This window comes from Balaenoptera borealis (genome assembly GCF_965194805.1).
Source record: "Balaenoptera borealis genome assembly, chromosome: 10".
NCBI classification, from domain to species: Eukaryota; Metazoa; Chordata; class Mammalia; order Artiodactyla; family Balaenopteridae; genus Balaenoptera; species Balaenoptera borealis.
In genome coordinates, this window is record NC_138874.1 from 6,614,704 (window position 1) to 6,637,722 (window position 23,019).

General features: G+C 39.4%; 1 protein-coding gene across 15 annotated transcripts in view; it reads right to left on the minus strand.

Moving 5' to 3' along the window:
• The window catches only part of CHRM3 (cholinergic receptor muscarinic 3), a 534,793-nt gene that overhangs the window by 142,327 nt on the left and 369,447 nt on the right, over positions 1–23,019 (minus strand). The window contains exon 5 of one of the 15 annotated variants that reach the window (XR_014249074.1): positions 13,288–22,105. The exons of 13 other annotated variants lie outside the window; for them this stretch is intronic. The gene's annotated coding sequence lies outside the window, so the exon portion shown is untranslated. Of the gene's footprint in view, positions 1–13,287; positions 22,106–23,019 lie in introns of those variants that run through there. One more of the 15 variants, XR_014249075.1, reaches the window with a different exon arrangement.

Sequence of the window (23,019 nt, forward strand, 5' to 3'; positions counted from 1 at the left end):
AATGTAAAGTCGATAGCTAGTGGGAAGCAGCCGCATAGCACAGGGAGATCAGCTCGGTGCTTTGTGACCACCTAGAGGGGTGGGATAGGAAGGGTGGGTGGGAGACGCAAGAGGGAGGGGATATGGGGATATATGTATACATATAGCTGACTCACTTTGTTATACAGCAGAAACTTACACACCACTGTAAAGCACTTATACTCCAATAAAGATGTTAAAAAAAATAAAAAAATAAAAAGGATTTGGTAAACTGACTCATGGTTTTGAAAGGCGTGTGATGACGAAGATGCATGCCCTGTGTTTTTTAAGTACTTTATTCTTTCTGTGTTCCCCACTATAGCCAAGTGAATAAGTGATAAGCAAATATGTATCAAAGCTCACCTGCAGGATATGCTTTAAGGAAAGTGTTGTCTGAATTTGCTGCCATGTGTTAGGCTTTGTGTTGTAATAACAGACTATATCAAAATGGTCCGGCACAAAGGATACTTACCCGACCCCAAACTTCCAACAAGGTAAGACCTTGTGTCCCCGTGCATTAGGAAAAAATACAGCTTTCCCCCCTGCTACGCTCTGAAGGAAGACTCTAAAAATATCTCCAGGGACATCCCTGGCGGTCCAGTGGTTAAGACTTTGCCCTCCAATGCAGGGGGTTGCGGGTTCGATCCCTGGTTGGGGAGCTAAGATCCCACACGCCTCGGGACCAAAAAACCAAAACATAAAACAGAAGCAATAGTGTAACAAATTCAATAAAGACTTTAAAAATGGTCCACACCAAAAAAACCTTAAAAAAAATGTCTTCACACTGTGATGTGAGGAACTTAATCTATCATTTTTCTCAGGGATATTTGTATCGTAAAGACAATGGGAAGAGTATGGCCAGATTTAGCAGGAATCATAGTGTGCATATGGTGGCTTTTAGGCTTCGTTAGAGGAGATATTTTCCTGTGGAGCAGCTTCCCTGCGCCTCTCAATCAAACCTCAAATTAAGATTTAGAGCTGACTACACATGCCATTTACGTATAGAGTGAGTCCTGGGTCCCTCAGCTTCTTACTCTCACAAAGGCTAGGCACTGCTTACTGCCGCTGATAAACAGAGGGCACCGCTAAGCCACTGGATGGAGTCTTTAGCATGTAATTCACAGGCGTGGAAGTGTTCTGAACTGCCCTGCCGTGTGGCGTTTCAGCTCCTGTTGTATTTCTTGCTTAACGAGCTGTGTTAAATTTTTACATATTCTCAGCCGTCAGTATGAAATAAGTTTCAAAATGATGATATCGTGTGGTTCAGAATCATATTTTTTCTTTAGCGCGTGTTTAATGTTTATTAGTTTAAGGGGAGAGATACAAAACCTCAGGGTTTCTACTTACCCTGGGATCTACAGATGATCTCGGCAATGTCAGACTGTATAATTTCAAAGCGTCTTGGCTTTATCCAAACCGAAACCTCTACAAAAATCTCACTTCATAGAAATGACCCAGTGTTTCTCACGTTTGGAAATGTCAGGGATTCATTAGAGGGAAGAGGAAAAATTTGGTCTATTTTTATAGGACGGAGAGCCATAATGAACAAGAAAAACAGACCTGCCACTGGGGCTGAAGCTCTTGCTGCACCCGCCCTTGGTCACCAGGGAGATCTGGGGGCAGCAGGCACGTTTAGCCTCATCCCATGATGAGCTCAGTGCATATTTGCTACCACAAACATGGGAGGTGTAGTATCACAAGCATGGAAAAATCCAGAAGATTTGTCTGGATAGCTTCCAGAATGCTGAGTTGAAATGCAGAGAAGCGGAGCAGTCACTCTTTACAGCACTCCGGGCACTACTCTTTTTAATCCCATTTGTGTAAGGAATGAAAGCCATTAACTGTCACCTAGTAATGCAATTTATAGAAGCTCATTATAGACACTCTTTTCCTTTAACTCCGATGGCTGCTTGGCAGGAAAAGTACACATTAGTGAGAAACTATTGGTTTTCTCTGAGCCTAGAACCGGGGCTCAGTTACTGAACAGAAAACCTAGTTAATCTGCTTACTGTTATCATGAAAGAAACAAGGAAGGAATAAATACCCCGATCCATACGAGACACATTTCCATAATCGTCAAAGGCACTCCTTGGAAACGCTGAGGGCTGCCAGGTGCATCGTCCTGGTTTAGCCCAGCTTCTCCGTGGAGTCCTGGACAGAAGTGATATAGTCTGGTTCCAGCCCCAGGCCTTCTCACTTCAGGAGGATCTGAAACTCCGTACTTGACAGCAGGGACTTTCAGGTAACTTCTGGGGCAAACTACCCAGCTCCTCGAAGCCTCAGTTTCCTCAGATCCAAATGGAAACAACAGTGATATGGACTTGAGAAAATTAGCCTGATATTAAATGTGATGATATATGTTTTGTGCACCACGCCTTGCTCATAGTAAGAGACCAGTAAAAGTTAGTGATTATTATATAGAATGGATAAACAACAAGGTCCTATTGTATAGCACAGGGAACTATATTCAATATCCTCGGATAAACCATAACAGAAAAGAATATAAAAAAGAATATATATATATATATATATATATATATATATATATATATATATATATATATATCACTTTGCTGTACAGCAGGAATTAACACAACATTGTAAATCAACTATACTTAAATTAAAAAAACAAATAAATTTTTAAAAGTTAGTTATTATTAGACTAACTAGCTATTTGAACCTCCCCAGGTCCCCATTTCCTCATCGGTACTACGTTAGTGCTTCTGAAACTTTTCCACTAAAGTACCCTTAAGAGCATCTGATCAGAATGCATCCCCTGGAGGCCAACTGGGAGTATAAACTGAAGAGGGAATTTTCAACTGCAAAAAAATCCCTTCCATTTGTCTTACATTTTTATAACAGTTTACATTTTTATTTTTTACAAATTTCCTTAATCACATTTTATATTCTGCTTCATATTAAATCTTTATCTAAATATTTAAAAAAATATCAGAGCTCAAATTCTCTTCAGTCACCTTCGACATTTCATGAAGAAGAACTTTGATCATCTTCTGGCTCTGGGTCCCCTCAGCCCACCCACAGAGGTAGGCGGCGGGGCAGGGGAGGGGGGGCCCTGGGAAATGCATTCCACCAGATCCCTGCTACGCAAAGTGTGGTTGAAGCACCGCTAGGAGCTGGTGGGAAATGCACAATCAGGCCTCACTGCAGACCCACAGGAGCAGAGCTGCATATTATAAAGATCCCTGGGTGGTTAGTATGCGTGTTAACACTGAGAAGCAATGAACTTGATGATCTCCAAGGAACTACAGGCTCTAACCTATTGTGATGAAGATGGAGAAATCAGCAAACAGTCATTGAGCATCTAATGGGAGCCTGACATTGTGCTAAAAGCTGAGAGGAACACAGAGATGACAGTGATATGTCCCCCTTCTCTTGAGGGTTTTCTAGCTGGAAACCAGGGAGCAGCAATGAGCTGGTCCCACAGGAACTTGTCATCTGCTCCATTAGAAATTTACTCAGCTATTCTTTAGAGACCGCCCACGTAAAAGAGAAGTGCAAATAAAGGAGACTGGTGCTCTTTACCTGGAAATCTTAGAAAAATGACCATAATCCTCTTTCCATCTATTCCCTTCTCCACCTCCCTACCTATATCCAGCCCTATTAAAAAATTCCTCAGCATTCTCATATATTATGCTTACGTTCCTACACATATCATTAGTGTTGAAAAAAAAAATAAATGACCTGGTATGAAGAAGAAATAAAAATCCATTTTAACAAGACCAGCAATAAGCAGTTTTCCTGCGGCAACTCTTAGGGTGCATAACGAATTGTGTGTGCATTGCAGACGCCTGTTGGCGGTCTAAGCTTCTGACATGTGCTCATTTGACTCTGTTGCTAATAATTCATGGGTTCGTTGAAAGCTGCAAGGGAATGAACGCTTTTCTGTATTTTACAGAGCTCTTATTTTCTCCCCAAGACAGGGCTGTGCCGAGCGGCATTTTCACCTGAAGACAATAAGATGTGCACTGTTAGAAAAGATGGTCAAGGCAGAAAAAGCTAAGGCAGAAAAGTCAATGCAAGTCCAATATGACTGTTTCTCCTAATGTCTACAAATGGACCTGGGTCAACAAAAGGGACAAGGTGACAAGGTGTCCTCTGTGGCATGGGCAGATAACAACAGAACCGGTGGGTTATCTAAGAGGGTGGGCTGAGGGATTCTGAGACGTGGTTCCTCTGTCCTGGGCATAGGCAGGGAAAGGAGGGCTTATCTCGTGTGCACCGGAACAGCAGATCCCTCAGCTCTGGCCCTGCTCCTTGATCACGTTTATATCTTGGTCCTTTTCCTGCCTAACTTCCTGAGCCTGTTATCCGTACCAGCTGCCCTGCTTTCCCACGTGCTCACTTTGAAGCTCATTCCATCCAGCCTGCATCCCTTCCCATCACTTACATGGCACAAAGTCTACCCATGACCTCTTAAGTTTCAAGCCCAATGGCCTTTCAAAAGCTCTTCTACTAGACTTTGCCTCAATATTTGAAACATTTTTGTCTTTCAATGTCTTATCTTCCTTTGGAACCTCATTTTTTGGCTTCTTTTCAACATATCTGGCCTTCTCTTCCGTTTTGCCTTTAACGGCTTTACCCCTCACCCTATCTGTTAAACACAGCCACTTCCTGAGGTCCAGTCTCTGCCTTCTTCCAGCTATACTCTCATTTTTAGATACTCATCCACTCCAACAGCTTCAAATGATACTTCACTGAAAATACCTCTAGAATATAGGTATCAGCATCTGAGGTTTTTATTCCCCAGAATCCAATAATGAATCTCCCACTGTCTCCCTGGCATTTGCATATGATTGGCAATCTCTCCATTTACTTGCATCTAACTCTAAACACTACCCATCATCCCAGGCTGAGTCCTGGTCTTATCTGCGCCATGAAGCCTTCAAAGACTTCTAAGCCTATAACAACCCCTCTCTTCCTACTGATGTGTGCCAGTTAAGATTTGCAAAGTAGTCTTTGCTCTTTGGTATTTCACAGAGTTATTTCTCTCCCCAAGACAGTGCAGCACTGAGCAACATTTGACATTGTGCAGGGTGAGATTTCTGCCTTGTATCACTCACTCATTCAGCAAATATTTATGGAGTATCTGCTGTGTGCCAGGCACTGTTCTATGTGCTAGGAATAGAGAAGTCTACAAACAGGTTTGCCATCAAGAAGCTTCTATTCTGGAATAGAAGGGGGACCTGACCAATAAAATATATATATATATATCTCATGTGGTAATAAGCACCATGAAGGAACATAAATAAAAGTCAGTAGGAAGGAAATGACATGATTGTAGAGGATGGCTATTTATTTAGGGTTGTTCAAGGGGGCCTCTCTGACAGCCTGATATTGAACAGAGGTCTAAAGGGAGAGACAGCAAGGCATGACGACAACTGCAGGAAAGGTATTCCAGGTGCCCCCCAAAGAGTAGTGTGCCATACAGGGGACACAGTGATGAAGCCGGCGTGGGCCAGGCAGAGAGGGAAGGGGATGGTGGTGGGAGGTGACACTGGAGAAGCACTGGGGAGCAGATCATCTGGGGCTCAGGTGCCAGCAAAGATTTTGGATTTTACTCTGGATAAGAGAAGAAGCCAGTATAGAGTTTTGAATAAGAGTGCTGGGAATGTAATGGATGTAAGTGTAAGAATCGTGCTGACTGCCACGTTGAGAATATGCTGGGAAAACTCGTGTATGCAAAGATGGAAGCAGGGAGTGTAGTGAGAGATGATTAAAATAACTCAGATGAGAGTTGGGGGTGAATTGGACTGGGAAAAAGTGAGGGGCTGGTAGAACTGGCTGGATATTATGGGGGTTTTTTTTGTCTGTTTTTTTAAAGATAGAGCCAACAGCAATAGGTGAGAAAGACAAAAGCAGGACAACCCCAAAGTTGTAGACCTGAGCAAATGGAAAAAAAAGAGCTGTCAAAAGACAGAGGGGCAGGTTTGGGGCTATGGGAATATAGAATTTGGGTTTGGACCTTTTAATTTTGAAGTGTGCATCAGGCATAGAATCAAGGAAGCAATTTATTATATGTGCCCTAGTTGCTACACTCTTAGACGACCACTGTGCTGAACATAAAACTTTTAAAATGCTGTATAGCAAAAGGAAATAGATCCCACAGGGGAAGGAATGAGGCATATCACACAAGCTGCTACTGCTGTTTTGCACACTACACACTGAAAACAGCCATCCACTAAATAAAGTGGTTTCTATCATACAGTTGAGGTATTCCTTCAAACAGGCCTAACCATTTCATATTTGTAAACCAATTATTTTGGGAACAATTCAGGTCTTTTGTCTTACTTTCATTGCAAAAACTATTAGTGTGCTGTTGAGAGGAAATGTTCATATAGTTGATGAATTCATTTACTTTGTTTACAAACAATAGCAAATGAAATATTCTACAGTATGACGTGGTGGATGCCAAGGAGAGACAATGGGAGCATGCCTTTCAGCAACGGAGAGAAAGCCTCTGAGAGGTGGATCATCCAAGTGACCTCCCACGGACATCTGCCAGTGGCCACAAGAGCCTAAAGTGAATAGCTAATTACACCAAAATGTACATGGAACCCACACAACTGATTTCCAGTCTCCATTCACTATTTATGAAATAATTGGAAAGTTACACTGAAACTCTGCCTATCTGCAAGGACCTTTTGTGATGTCTGTTCATTTTGAGACCCCTATACCTCTTAAAAATGTGATTTTCTTTCCCCTGTGACATACAGGTAAAAATCACTGTTTTCCACTTCCTTTTTTTTTTTTAATCCCCTGTAACTGCCTTCCTTCTTACTTCATCTTATTCTATTTTTATTTCTTCAACTCTAATGGAAAAAATAGAGTAAAGTATAGAGAAAGGAGGAAAACATCAAAACGCCAACACATATATGTGTAACTTTAGATGTTCTTCAAGAAAGATGAGCTTCCATCCAGGTGCATATTTAATATACATTTGTTCAAAGCAGTAGTAATATTAACAGATGTCATAAAACTAACTATAATAGCAATAGGATTTTCAGCATTTGCATTTTTTGATGAACTTAAAAAATACACGTTGCCAGAAGACTCCAAGAAATATCTCTTTTGTGTTCCCCAGGCCAGAATGTAAATGTCACTGAACACAGTCAACATAAAAATATCAGCATAAACTCCCCTGATACCTCATCGTGTGGAAATGATAGTCTGAGTTGAGTATAAATAAGCTAAGACAAATTGGTCGGATCTAATGTGCTGCCAGCTAAGCAAACAAAAATTTTCAGTTATTCAAAATGCGATCCTTCTAAATCTGAAAAAAAAAAAAAAAAAAAAAAAGCTGTTCTTGAAAACACAAGGACGATCAACTTTCAGTAAAAACTGTGACTCTTTCAATGTTTTCCCAATTTCTGAGGCTATAGTAAATCTACTCAAGGAGTCCATTATTACCACAGATTAATAAAGCACTTTATAGAAGGTGGAAACAAATGAAGAAATTAACAGAAAGGCTTTTATATTTATTCTCCTGCCTGACTCCGATCAGCATGTACTTGGACAATTAACAAGGACTGGAAGAGAGCCAACTCAGATAGCAGGCAGGAGATCAGCTTCAGAAACGATTAATCAAAACACACCCTCTGAGACAACGATGTGCTAACTCACAGCATAAGGGGTTGAACTGACCAGTACTTGTACCAGTCACTCGTGATGCAATTCAACTCCGCTGGTGAGCAAAAATTTAAAGCCACTTTAGTCAAAGGCATATATTCTCTTGGAGGATCTCAAGAAAAATTACTCTTAAGGTTCCTCAATAAAAATATTCATTAAACCCATCTACTTCAGTAAAATTACTCTTAAAAGATCATCAATAAAAATATTCCTTATTCTCCCCCTATTTTTTATGCCAGCTCATTTTCAAAATGCTACTCATGAAATCAAAGGACTTTGGATAAGTTAACACCAAAGAGGTCAATATTTCCTTAATTTGAGGTTTAAAAAAAACCTGGTTGCCACAGCGAAGATATTGATACTTATTTGTTTTTCATACAAAGAGTACAAAATAATTATTAAAGATGATTGTATCCTCTTAAGAATAACCAGTATAATATTGTAAGGATTTGGAACATCAACAGTTAGTTTGCAAATGTGAGTTAATGAATAGATGAATAACCTGTCCTCATGTATGGATAATATAAACAACTTTGGAAATTGTCCAGTACTAGATATTTACAGAGATGTGATAACAAGTTAAGTATTGTTATCTGGCCAACACAGGGGCCATTCTGCTGTTTAAAAGAGCTACTAATTTCATTGATATGAACAGAAACATCTTGAAAATATAGAATGAAAGAGAAAAATGATGAAATGGAGACATAGCAATGTATTATCAAATACTTGCTTCATCTTAGAAGTGGCTTCATACCTTATAAAATGTGCAAATTAATAAACAAACACTACTGCTTGTTCAGAGGGTGGTAATTAAAACTACCGTGTTAGAGCTGAAACAAACCTCCAAATTCGTAGAGCCCAACTCCCATATTTTACTGCTAGGAGAATAAAAACACAGAGAGATTAGGTATCAAGTGCCCAAGTGACACTAATTAAAACAAAACACAGACTGCATATAGCAGATTCTTGGTTACCACCCCTTTGGCTCTAATGTCTGAAATCTTGCATGTTATAGATATATCTGTTTGATTTATATGATGGTCACACAATAAATCTAATACAAATGAGAGGTCAGCCCAGGGGAAAATGACAAAAAAGGAACAAGCTAATAAGTGGTAAGACAAAACTCAAGGTCATGCTAAGGTGTTTGCTACACTTGTGAGGTGTTCCCCCAGCCATGCACACACCATCATTATAGCAAATAGTTAGCCTACCATTTATTTTACTGTGCTTTCCGCATTGTCTCCTAACAGAAATGTTACAGCTAATACCTAGAATATCATTTATTTTACTGCAATCTCTATATTTTCCATTCAGAAATATGGGCTGTACAGAAAAGAAAAATGTTCTGATCTAAACAACTGACAGCAGGTAATCGGAGGAGAAAGTACACATTTCATTTCTTGCAAGGTACACATTGGCTTACTCCTTACTCGGAAGGTGGTGATAAAGTGAGAATTCCCTAAACTCCTCAAAAAAGCTAAGCAGATATGCCAGTTCCATCATTCAGGTTCCTTTGCCTAATCCTAGTAGATGAAATGCTTTTATGCTTAAAAGCTCAAAAGATAAGAGCATTTACAGGAGTTTTCACTCATGATTCCAATCTGATATGTTTAACTCATCTGCTTGAGCAGTTAGGTAAAATTTTGGATGTTTCTAGGAATCATTTTTCTTCAGATTTACGTCTGATTGCTTACCATCAGTTTTCAAAAAGTCCCTAACGTGGGCAAGCTCCCCCTCATTCTTTCCTGGAATTATGATAACCTGGTGGAGAATCCGAGAGGTGATTCCCATCAAAGGGAAGCCCACTGGTCTCACCAGTATCCTCCCCATGACTCCATCCCAGTGAAAAATGATGAGGTCATCATGATTTTATTTCTCCCTCTTCCAGGGGCAGACAAAATCTTAATCTCTTGAAACAGAAGATAAAACTACATTAAAACAAACAATCCTGAAGTAATCCCTAGAGAATTAAGAAACGAGCATTATAATACCTTTAAGAATGGTGACTTTTTTTTTTTTGGTTGCGTCGGGTCTTAGTTGAGGCATGTGGGATCTTTCATTGTGGTGCGGGCTCTTCGTTGTGGCGTGAGAGCTTCTCTCTAGTTGTGGCGTGCGAATTTTCTCTCTCTAGTTATGGTGCGTGGTCTCTCTCGTTGAGGCGCAGGAGCTCAGTAGTTGCGCCGCAAGGGCTTAGTTGCCCCACTGCACGTGGGATCCTAGTTCCCCAACCAGGAATTGAACCTGCGTCCCCTGCACTGGAAGGTGGATTCTTTACCACTGGACCACCGGGGAAGTCCCGGAACTCATTTTAAAAGGTGAAATTAAAATCCATAGCAGTGTTTTATGGAAGCTCAATAATTCATATTCTAAAATTGGGAAGATATCCAAGTGTGGGACACAGAATGAGAAATGACTAAAGCACATGGGGAGTATTTCTTGAAAAATAATTGCAAGCCAAGTCAAACTCTCTCTAGCTGAGAACAGCCAGCAAGTTCAGGATTTGGATTCCTATTGACACTTGTATCATAAAGGGTAATCATTTTCTATTTAATGGCATCTGTAACTTGGCCATTCACAAACACAGGCTAGGTCTTGCTATAAGATGCCAATCATAGCTGTGTCATTCAAGCATGTCATGATTTACCGAAGACACTAGTAATGATATAATTTAATGAACAAACCTCAAGCCCAGGGCCCAACACTCAGGTTTTAGACTTGACTCTGTGGCCCATGATTTGAATGTCCTTGGAAAGAACTAGGTATCCTCTGTGAGCCTTGAATTTTACCATCTTTAAAATCCATAGTCCTAACATCCTGTAGTTTCATACAAACACATTTTGATTTTAACAAATTGCTATAAACAAGGGGAGAACAATGAATTTTGAAGTCATCATATTTATAGTTTGTTGACTAAGAGGAAAAAATTAAAAATGATCTCATCTACGTGTGAACATTAAAAGACATGTTACTAGTTACTAGCAGGGAAGTGACTTTCGTCTCTGTCTTTTCTAAGGCTTCACTAGGAGCCTGGCAGGTACGTAGGCTTTCTTTGGCTGATGTCTGAACATTAATTCTCCATCTCAGAAGCTTTTTGCTGAACAGAATGAAAGCTCTCAGTGGGCAGGGACCTCTGTTCACTGTTTCCCTGGTATCCAGTACAATGCCTGGTTCATAGTAGGTACTCAGTAATACATAAACTAACACACACATAAATAGCAGTTTTTTTCTCCTCCATTATCCTGGCAGTGAAAATCAGGGAGAAAAAAGGGCACAGGAAAAAAATAGGATTTTTTTTTTTTCTACTAGCCTGATGCCCCAGTGGCCAAGGAGCTGAGAGAGAGAGGCTGGAAGGTAGCCAGAGCTGTGGACAGCGGTGACAGTGAGACACAAGGAAGGGGAAGTGAGAAACCGCTTCTGTATCCCGACCACCCACGTGCTTCTTCTTCACACTGGACCCTTCCTCTTCCTCTTCTTTAAATCAGTATGCTGAGTAGGACTTATAAGACTAAATACATTGACATATACACACTACTATATATAGTATAGGTAACTAATAAGGACCTACTGTACAGCACAGAGAACTCTTCTCAATACTCTGTAATGGCCTGTATGGGAAAAAGAATCTCAAAAAGAGTGGATATATGTGTAGGTATGGCAAGTTTACTTTGCTGTACACCTGAAACTGACACAACATTGTAAATCAACTATACTCCAATAAAAATTTTAAAAAAAGACTAAATACATATATTTACACACACACACACACACACACATATATTACTAAAGGCCTTCCTGTAGCTGCCCACTTACCCAATGTGGTTCTGGTAACCCCACACCCCCATCACTTTCTCATCTTCACAACTGAATCCATAGGCTTTCAATCCAGTCTCCTCATCCAACTTCACGAAGACCCATTTCCTCTTTTCCACACCATCTTAGTGCCTGTGTATTCTAATGGAATACTTTTTTTTCCCCTTCAAGCTCTCAGAACTGGCAGAGATTACACTGAGCTTTCAGTTTGGTTCAAGACCTCCCAGGGCAAAGTAAGCCTTAGGATGACCAGCAAAATCTATCATTACCTCAAACATCAAAAAATATAACTGATGAGAAAAACTGAAATGCCAACAGTTGCAGTTCTACGGCAGCTAAAGATGCAGAGATACTCAGACATGTTCACTCAACTCAATTCTCCTTGCTCAGCAGATCTTTAATGATATTACTAAAATTGCCCAAGGTGCCCCTTTTAAAGAAATACTATTGATCTTGATAAGCTGTACGACATGCTATTTTTTTTTCTTCAGGAGAGACTCCTGCAGCTATTTGTCTATTATTTTTGTGCATGTGGAATTTTGCTAGTAAAAACACAAAATAGTTTATCTGTGAATAATTTCACTGTACATTTTCTTTTTTAACTGTTCTTTTCACAAAGTTACACACTTAGTACGACTGCAGAGTAGATGAAGCTTTACCCTCCAACTGACTCTGGTGTCAATAAAGCTGACTTTTGAGGCACAAGCCGGGTCTTGGCTCTGTTGTGTCTATGCTCTAGGAGGTTAGTGTGATTAGGAACTAATATTCTGTGCAAGAGGTCAGAGACCTGATCTTCCCCCTTTTAGTTCTGCTACTAACAGTTTTGTGGTTGCCTCTGTTTAGGTTTGCACAATCGCCAGGCTAGAGAACGGATATTTATCTTAAGTAATCCTCAGAAGAATAATGAAGAATTATCTCAGGTAATCCTCAAAAGACTAAAATGGAACTAACTGTATATTTATTCAGTGTGGCTGCGAAAGTGGTATTCTAGTTAAAACAGTAAAAATATACACCTTATTTCTTATTGCTTACATACTGGGCATACACTGGCTAATTTTTACAAAATTTATTTTCTCTTCCTTCTAAGCATACAGCTAGATGACTTTCTCCAGCCTCCTTTGTAATTAGGGAGGTGTGAGTGCTATCAGTGGGACATGGGCAGAAGTACTGATAATCTGCAAAACTTCAAGCCCCACCCACAGCATCCCCTCCCATGCCCAATCTTACATGCTCTTTTCCTCTTCCCACTGGCTGCAACAGAGAGAACCTTAGGGTGACTGTGAAACTGTATCTGGCATGATAAACCCAGAGGATGGAATGATCCTCAAATCACCACTCAGAGAAGACATAGCTGACCAGAAAAATCCAAAGTGGACTCTTGCATAAGCGAAATATAAGTTAACACTGTTTTAATCCACTGAGTTTTTGGAGTTTATCAGTTATATCAGCTAGAATTGTCATATTTAATACATATTCAATATTCTTTCAAATAATTTAAATAGCATAAAATATACCTTACTCTATAATTGAATGAAGTTTCGTCTTTCTTTGGTGATTTAACATGGACTGCAGAGTCTTACATTTGGGGTCATCCAAATGAAAAATGTAAAAAAATGCCTAGTTGCTGGAGCTCAGTGGTTGTCTGGTTTCCCAATATTAAAATATTTGCCCATAATGGGATTCAAGGGAAGAAAAACACTTATCTATTTAATCTAAGAATTACAGTTTAAAATAACTATTCACATTACCAATGTACTTTAAATATATATATATATATACATACGTAATAAAACATGTTATAAAACATGTTACAAAATGTTATAAAATATGTTACATGTATTCAATAGATATATTACATATATCACATATAACATCTTTTATATGTAAAATCTTTTTATATTGGCACATTTAATCCCCCCAGTATTCCTTGAGATGCACAGTATTAACTTCACATGTCAGAAAACTGCTGGAAGGGTGTGTTGTCACCTACCTAAGACCAGACAACTTGCAATTGACAGGGCTGTAGCGTGAACTCAGTTGTGCTGGTTACCATGTTCCTTCTCATTAGAAGAGAAGCTGGAGAGAGCTGTCCCTACATCCTCTGAGCATGGGCCAGCAGGCTCACAGTGAAGTCTGCCTCTGCCTGCTTCACTCCACTGACCTATCTTCAGGTCACAAAGACCTCTGAACTGCCGAATCTACTGACCCTTTCTCTATCCTTATTTGACTTCTCTCAGAATCCAGGTTATTGAACATTCCTGCCACTGGAAACTCCTGTTTTAGATTCTAAGATTTAATTCTCTCCTGGTTTTCTTTCCTCCTGCAGGCTTCAAGCTTCTACACAACTTCTGCTGCATCCTCTGCCCCATGGACTTCTCACTCTATATGGGAATGGCTTTACTTAACTGTCCGAGTCCCCTGCCTTTACCAGCTACCTCAAGGGGAACTCTATTTCTTCAAATCAAATGTCCTCCGACTTCCAGACAGGCCTCTTGAGCTGCCATCGAACTTGCCATCTTTCCTTTCCCACCTGGTCTTCCTACGTTTTCTATATGAATTAGTATCATTCATCTATTTACAAAAGCCAATACCCTAGATCTGAACCTTTTCACCTTCCCTCTGGTTTATTGCAAGAGCTCACCAATAGCCATCCTGACTTCTGTCTGGCCCCTCTGCCAACCACCTCGGCATTTAAGCCAGAGTGCTCTTTCTGAAAAAGAAATCTTATCATTGAATTTGCTTCCATAATGTCCTTTAACAGCAACCCCACACCCCGGCCCCCAATGTAACTTCAAACTGGTTTAGCTACAAGATATTCTCCACCTATCCTGTTGCTCTCCAAACTCCTGTTCTGCACTGTTTACCTAGTTCCTACCCTGCCTCCACTGTGCTAAACGGTGCCCTAAAGCTGGTTGATGCTATACTGCTGTCCCTCTTGCCTAGTAACAGTCTCTGTGCGACAGGAATGTTGTGAGGATTAAATGAGGCAATACTTATAATGCACTTAGAATGATACTCAGTACATAGTATTTTATAAGCGTTGGTAATAATTATGATTTGCTTTTGCCTCAGCACAGCCTAGCACAGTGGGCAGAAAATGTTAATATAATGAACTACACATAACTGCGGGAGCCATTGCTCTTAGGAGGTATTTTAAAAATAAAATGAAATCAGACTGCATCTTGGCTATAGCAATACCAAGTCCTCCTGAAATTAAATGGACATCAGGAGAAGTACAGGCTAATGCTACCACGGGGGAAACAGAAGATGGATTAAAAGTGCAGCTGATGAACCCTTTAATGTATCTCAGTAACCTGAGATAATGTTTAAAATATTAGATCAGTTGATATAATGAAAGCACTTGGACCTATAAGATCACTTATACCCACGTGTACACACACACACACACACACATTTTTTAATACATAATTTTACCCAAAGAAAATATTTCCACTCCCTTGCACAGGAAAGGCTCCTAAGGGCCAAAGCAGGAAGGTTCTACAAACTAAACCTTTCCGTGAAGATTAAAATAAAAACTATAGCCTCTTGGTGACAGCTGCTCCCACAATCAGTTTAGTCCCCATTTTTTCCTGAAGGAACTAACCCTTGTCAATCCCAGATAATACATGTGGGATCAGGAGAAATCATCATCCAAGGCAAACATGAGCTGAGAAATCCACAAAGTATCAATAAGGTAATAAGAAGTTACATAAACATCAAAAAAAAAAAAAAAAGAAAAAGCGAAAAGAAAAGAGAAAGAAAGAAGACAGAAGAGTAGGGCAAACATCTCAAGGAAGAATAATAGAGACAGGGTGAGACTGTAACAAAGAAAACAAGCTATGTGGTCTCCACGCAGGCGGACAGAAAGCCAGGGGCTTAAGTGATTTATTTTTCTATTTTTACATCCTCAAATGCTCATCTCAACTAAATTCCAAAATCCATTTAAAATCATGCAGGCTTCAAAACTCAGAATTTAACTTTAAGAAGTCACATAACTAGGTTTTATTTTTCTCAACTCATTAAGTTCACCTTGTCTATATAAACGAAATCCTTCTAAATGAGGTTACAGGGGGTTCATCTATAGTCATGGGCCAAGAGGATGCTGGATGGGCCCTGTGTGGTTTACGGGGGAGCAATCACATGGCAGGGGCTAGAAGGCTTCCCTCTGCCTCCCTGGTTTTATTTATACTGAGACCCTCAAATCACGTGTAAGGAGCTGCAAGCTTTGCTGAGAGGTTGCAAAGCTGGCACAAGGGTGGTGGAAATATTGCCAAGTCAGCAAACGGACAGATGGCAAATTGGAAAGAGAGCAAGGGAGCTGAAGAGACAATGGAAATGCTAGACAACTGTGGGATACTACGCTGTTCGGTTTTAACTAACAATTCGGTATGCAAATCTAGTGAGCAATAAAAGAAGATAAAGACTCAACTAAAATCACTGAAAAGTAGAGCTGGAAGAGACATTAGAAATAACTTAGCCCCCTCTCTCCCGCCCCTGCCCCCCAAATATTTATACAGGGAGGCTCAAATGACTTATGTAAGGCATTGTCACTAGTAAGTTAATTCTGTCCCTAAAAAATATAAACAAATAAAAACAAACAAACCCATAAGTCGAGACTGATTAGTACGTGATCGCTATAAATATAAAGAAAGGAAAAACTGTCCACTCCTCTTTCTGACAAGCGACAAGAAGATACTGTTAAACCACACTTTTTGAAGGAAGAAGGATGGAAACGGAGCTGCACTCAGAAACATCACCTTTCTGAACCTATAAGTGAGTGTCCTTTAAGGATAGGACTTTATATGGTCATGGCAAGTGTTTATAATCAGAGGAGGAAAAGTTGGACAAAAAAGGCCAAAATGAATAGGACCTGGCATCCCTTGTAATTGTGGCTCTAAGGAGAGGAATTACAGGATTGCGTGTGGGTAACGTCCAAGTCATTTCTGAATCCAATCCAAATCCCCTAGCTGCTATCAGGAAAACTGTATGCAAACCAACGATTCACAATCATCCACCTCACAGCAAGGACTTGAGTTCTTCGTTACTGCCCTGTGAGAATCCTATAATGTTACTGGATGGGGGCCAGAGAAAGGGAGTGGAAATGATCACGGTCAGGAGGGGGCCGTTAAATTTGTATAAATTCTCGTCTGCCACGATGAATGTGGAAGAGGGAGCTGATGGAAGTCTACAGAATCAAAAGGGTACGGGTAGGGTAAACATGGAACTTTTACAGCCCAATGCTGTTAAAACCCGGAGATGGAGAGAGGGTGGTAGAGGTGATGCCTTGGAGATTTCAGAAGTCAATTTAGGATAAATAAAAGTACCATTTAATCAGTATATAGTAAACTTTTATCACTCATTACTTCAAGAATTGGTAAAGGGTACAAGTACACAGAACTCCAAAAGACTTGCATAATATCAAGTCTAATAGTGCAATTTTATGCTTTGAGACTATATCCCAGTAATGTCTTGAATTTAAGGATATGGCCTTGCTTGCTGTGCTGCTCTTAGGCAGAATGCTGAGGTGGATGATCAAAGGTCAAACCCAGTTCTGTGTTCCTTATGTTCCCCTGACGAAAAGAAACTGAACAAAGGCATATTATCAATACACGAGTATCCAGAAACACACCCTCCAACTATCAGGGATTTAAGTTTGTCGCTAATGTCTTACATAAAAACCTAGAATACAGTTGGCTCTCTTCAAGCTTTCATTTTTATTCGCACTGCATTTGTGCCTAAATAGCATAAATCATTAGTTAGCCTTATAACCTGGCTGCTCAAAGAATAGGATAAGGTTATGTTTTTTCCCCTCTGTGCACCACCCACCTACCTAATTCCCTTAACAAAAACTTTGGACCTCGCCCAAATTTGGGGCTTAAAGTTTACTGACTTAAACATGATACCTTCAACGTTTTGTCTATGTGAAGTGTTCGTTGATTATAACTATCCCACCTCACACATAGCACAATTTCCAGAAAAACGTTTTATGAAATAATGTTCGTTTTCTTTTTTACAGTTGTTGATCCAATTAAACATCCATCTCCTTGCATTATTAAGCAATCCATATTCTTTTCAAGCACTGTACCCTGAGAAACTTTGTCAAATGTCTTTCTGAAGTCAAGATTCCCTCATCTGAAATCAAGATGCACAACATTTGACTCTACTAATCTCTTCTTTCAAATAGATGATGATGTTGGTTTGGCATGACATTCTTTCGGTGAGTTCTTGTTTATTCCTAGGAGTGTCTTCTATTTCCCCATTATTCACAATCATCTACTTAACAAACTTTTCTAGAATACAAGTAGTACAGTGTATTACATAGACAGTCAAAAAACTTTGGCTGAGAGAATTATTGTTCCAGCTCATGGATGAAGGATGTACTACTTTATATTCCACTCTACGGTCAGTTGCCTGGCATGGTCCTCAATTAGTAGATCCTTTCCCAAGGGAAGAGTCCTGCTTTCCTCTCCTTCCTTTTCTTCTTCTTCCTCCTTGCCTTTCATAAAATTTTGTAAAGGGCTTACGCTCTGACAGGGGGTGAGGGAGATATGGAGTATGTCATCTAGTTCTGAGTAGCAGCACTGAGAGAAATGAGAATATATTGAACAAACCTTTATGCTATTATCCTATTTAATAACAGGTTAGACTATATTTTACAAATTAATTTAGGATATATTTATATAGGTGTTTACTATGTTTCAGACATTGTTTTAAGGGCTTTATGATCATTAATTCATGTAATCTTTATAACAACTTTATAAGATAGGAGCTATTATTATTCCCATTTTACAGATGAGAAAACTGAGGCACAAGGTTGGTAACAGGTGGAGCCCAGATTCGAACTCAGGGAGTCTGGCTCCATGGTCTGTGCTTTTAGCCTCTACACTATGCTGCTACGGAAGTAATAGGAAAAACATCTCCAGATGCCAAATCATCATTTGATGCCCCTTTCAACAGAGAAGATAATACAAAGAAAATGAATGGAGAAACAAATAACAAGCACAAAAGAAAGGAGGGATGCAAAAAAACCTATCAGACTTCTCTTATTAGGACGTGTACAAAGCATGCTAGAACTTCAGGTGTACACATAAGTATACAGGTTAAAAGTCTCTTAAGGTTGAGATGCACCAGGGCATTATAGCTAAACCAATCTTTCCCAGAAAGCTCCCTTCTTAAAAACTCACCTGTACTGAACTGAAAACCTTTTTGTATCACTAGCAGCATCCCTAAATCTTAGGGTGCTTCTCAAATTCTGCCCTGTGATAGCCTGTTGCACCTCTCCACTGATTATATAACGACAAGTTGCAATATACTGAACGTTTGTTTCTCCCATCACATGACGGTATTCTACAATTTATTTTGTACAATACCTCCTGCTTTCTTTCACTAAGCAGCCTAAAATGGAATCTTGAAATCAAACACACTACAGGCATTGCTGTAGTACACAACCAACCGAGGAAAACAGCAACTGCTACTTTGGGAGTTCTCAAAGTACAAGTTAAAGCCGAACTGAATTTTCTGTTTAAGGAGACTGAGGACACTTCTCTGTTCATATTACAAAAGATAATATGTGTTTTTAAACCTTCTTCATGGCACAATTCTTTTCGGTAAGATTTTGAAAACTGAAAAATCTCTCCCATCTGGGTAGAAATCTTGAACATTTTCATAGACAGTCCTACACTTTTTAAAAAGCTGACTGTATTAAATATAAAAAGAGTACCTGGAGTTTCCCAAATAAGTACTTTTCAGAGAGTAATACTTAATTGTGCAAGGCTGCAGTTCAAATATTCCTCAAGAAGTAAGTAGGAAAACTTTCAAGATTCCAACTATTTCTTTAATAATAAATAGAAAAGTGTTACTGGATTATTAATGTGGATGTCAAAGATAAAGTTATTGTTTGATATTTTAGTAATTCTCAAAACTAATCTGATTTTTTTTTTTTAACTTACCTAAAGACATGAACTTTTTTTTGGAGCCGTGATCCTAAATTAGAACAGATATGGGAGGCTGTCAGATAAGGGAATGATATCAAATAGCACTTATTGCAAAGTTCAGTTCAGTAGGGCTCCAAAAAGACAGAATTCATATAAAGAATACATGGGAGGTTTTCTGATTTTGGGGTTTTTTTCCCAAATCCTTTTTTTCCATGGAGATTGACTCCCTCTTTTATGACAGGAAGAGTTCCACAACTATTGCACAATAAGTTTTAAGGAAGTTATTTCCCCTTCCCCAAATCCTTCCTTCTCGGCACCCTGCACCACAGTAGCTGTTGGGAAATGTCTGAGTGGTACATGGTGTCTTTTTTTTCTGCGAAGGGAAATCCTTCCTGGTCCTTTTTAGTAGTAGGGGTATCTGACAAGGTGTGGATCAGATAGTTCTTGTTTCTAAATTGAGGGACTTTGCTCACATGGAACCCCAGAGTTTGTAGAAAGCTTCCAGAAGGAAAGGATGGGTGAAGGGCCCTGGAGGGTCAAGACTATCCTGAAGCACGAAACAGTCCCTTAGACTCATTATTTTATTTAATGGAATGTCTGTCATCATTGATGAACAAAACATTTTATTTAATCAAAGCTATGGCATCCAAGGACTTCAGATTCAAAAGAAATTTCATTTTGCGTTGGTTCCTAAATTAAATGTTCTTCTTTTACATCCTGATTGTACAAATCTTTCTTCTCCCCATGTTGGAACAGTATTTGGCTTTCATGATTAAGCAACACAGGAACTGCTGTGTGTTGTGAGCACCTCACCACTCTCTTTAAATAAACACATTGCCAAGGTGTTCCTACTTTGACTATTTAAATACACACTTAGAGCTTTAAAAGAACCTAATTTATATCTAGCCTGACACAGCCATGATGGTACAAAGAAAAGTGACATCAGTGGACTCAAATGGAGACTGAAACCCAAGGATAAGGAAGAATCGATCAAGTTCAATCCCTGTGCCAAGACCAATAAAGAAGGGACCTGGATTGCTGGCATGACGGCCACGTGGTGCATTGCATTAGGCTTTGAGGTAGGCCATCTCGGTCGAGTCCTCGCAATCATCCCGTGAGACATATAGTATTTTCTCCTATTTTACAGATAGAGCAAAATGTCCAGAGAAGTTAGGTAATTATCTCAGGTTCCCATAGTTGCTAATAGCAGAACTAGAATCCTTCTGTGTAACTATAAATTCCATGATTTTTTTTCTAGTATATCTGAGTCCAATCACCTACCAATCTGACAATGGCTAAGCAACACTGATGTAGAAGTTCTTTGCTCACTCATCCTCCCTCTGGATGCTCGCTCATCCTCCCTCTGTCTTCCATTCTAACAAAATCCTTACATATTGAGGTAACAGGTAGAGATTCCTTCAATTAAGAGAGGCTATGCTCATTCTCCTAAGCCTGGGGGTTAAATCATGATTGATTTAAACTAATCATCTTCATCTCACTTCCCTTAACTAGACTGATACGAGTGGCCATGGGTAAGGGGCCAACGAAACGTAAGGCAAAGACTATTAGTAAAGGCTTCTCTTTCAGAATTAAAGACAAAGAAGAGAAGGTCTTTTGTTCTTACACTTTAACTCCTGCCTTGAATGTGGATGTGATTCTTGGTGGTGCAGTAGTCACCCTGCAACCATAAGTCAACAAGGATGGGGGTCAAAATCAATGTGCTAAGAAACAGTAAAAGTAAAGATGGAAAGGGCGTTTGCCCCTGATGCTACCACTGAGCAGTTAATTCAAGATCAACACCTGCCTTCCTCTACACTATCTCATATTTGAGACAAGTAAGCTCTTAATATTCTAGGCCATTAATAGAGTATTCTATCATTTGCAGCTGAATACTTTCACTATAAATATAGCTATAAAGTCAACATTTTAGAATAAAATGTGCTGTTTGACTTATACTGCAAAAAGCTTCTGTTTGTTTTGCCTGCTTAGATGATGCTGAAAACACGTAAGTACGTTAGGCCCTAAGGGACACCCGAATGTGCACTTTTCTCTTACAGATCATTAACGAAGAACCCTTTTCTAGATGGGGATGTTTAAAAAATTTTGCCATACGAGTCTATGTTGTAGACTTTACTGAATATTTTAAATTTCAGTGTAAAAATCTCCCTATCATATCACTAAGATACTCAAAATATTTCCTTAACTAGAAGTTTTCACCTGCATAGACTTGCTGAGTATGTACAGTGTGCTAAGCTCTGTGCTGAGTGTGGGGATTGAGAAATGATTAGAAACTAATTCTAAGAGTGGATATGGAAAATGGAACCAAGTATGCATTAAAATAAAGTGTTGGGAGCAACTTCTGCCTGAAGGGGACGGGAAAGATGTGAAAGCAGGGGACATCTAGCTGGGGCTGTGAAATATAAGTAAGAGTTTGTCTGGAGGAGAAGCAGGGCAAAAGCCATTTAGAGAAAGGGAAGCGGTCTTTGTAAAGGGAGGGAGTCATGGAGTGGTATGGCAGCCACGGGAGTAGGGAGACTTTGCAGAGGAGGCAGGATGACGGGAGGTGACACCGGAGTAGACGGCTGTGCAGACTGTGAACTGCCTTTCATGCTCTGATCAACTGCTTAGAGTTTATCCTACAGATGATGCAGAATACTAGGAGGTCTTGAAACAGTGGAGGGACAGAATCAGATCTGGGGAGAGAATTCATTATTTCAATATTTTTCTATAACAAAAATATAATACAGAATCATGTAAAAGTTCAAATACTACAGAATATATAAAAATGTAAGATATATACAAATGGAAAGTTTTCTTGCCTTCACACCTATTCTATCTCAGGATAATCTTCTAGTAACATCTGGTATGTATTCTTCTGGATTTTTCTTTTTCACGTATACTGTCATCTACTTTATCTATTTGTCTGCATCTGTATCTATCTCCCTCTGAGTATGTATCTATCTTTTCAACAAAGATAGACCCGAAAAGATAGGATAACAAACAGGATACATCTATAGTCTACTGGTTACCTAAGAGTATACTTCCCTGTCAGCACATGCCGATTTATCTCATTGTTCTTAACATTTGCATAGTAATCTATAACAGGCTCCGCAGCCCATGGGTTGAAGGGCCAAATCAGCACAGCTCTGTTTATGTAAATAAAGTTTTATTGGAAGACAGCCACACTCATTTGTTTACATATTGTCTATAGTTACTTTCTTAAGAGCAGAGTTGAGTAGTTATGATAGAGACCATATGGCCTGCAAAGCCTGCAATATTACTATCTGGTCCTTAACAGAAAACATTTGCTGACTGCCAGTCTATAATATATATGCACTAGAATAAATTTTATCATTTCCATACTGACAGACAGGTCACCCAACTGTTTGGTCACAAATAAAACTGTAACTAACATTTTGATACGTATATCTCTATCTGTTTAAGTGAATGTTTCTGTAGAAGAGTTTTCTAGAAGTAGATTTGCTATATTAACAGATTTTCTTCTTTTTTCATTTTTTGGAGAGAATCCTGGTGGCAGTGTAAAGAGTCTGGAGTTAGAAGTCTTAGGGCAAATGGATCAATTAGAAGGTGATTCTTATCATCTAGG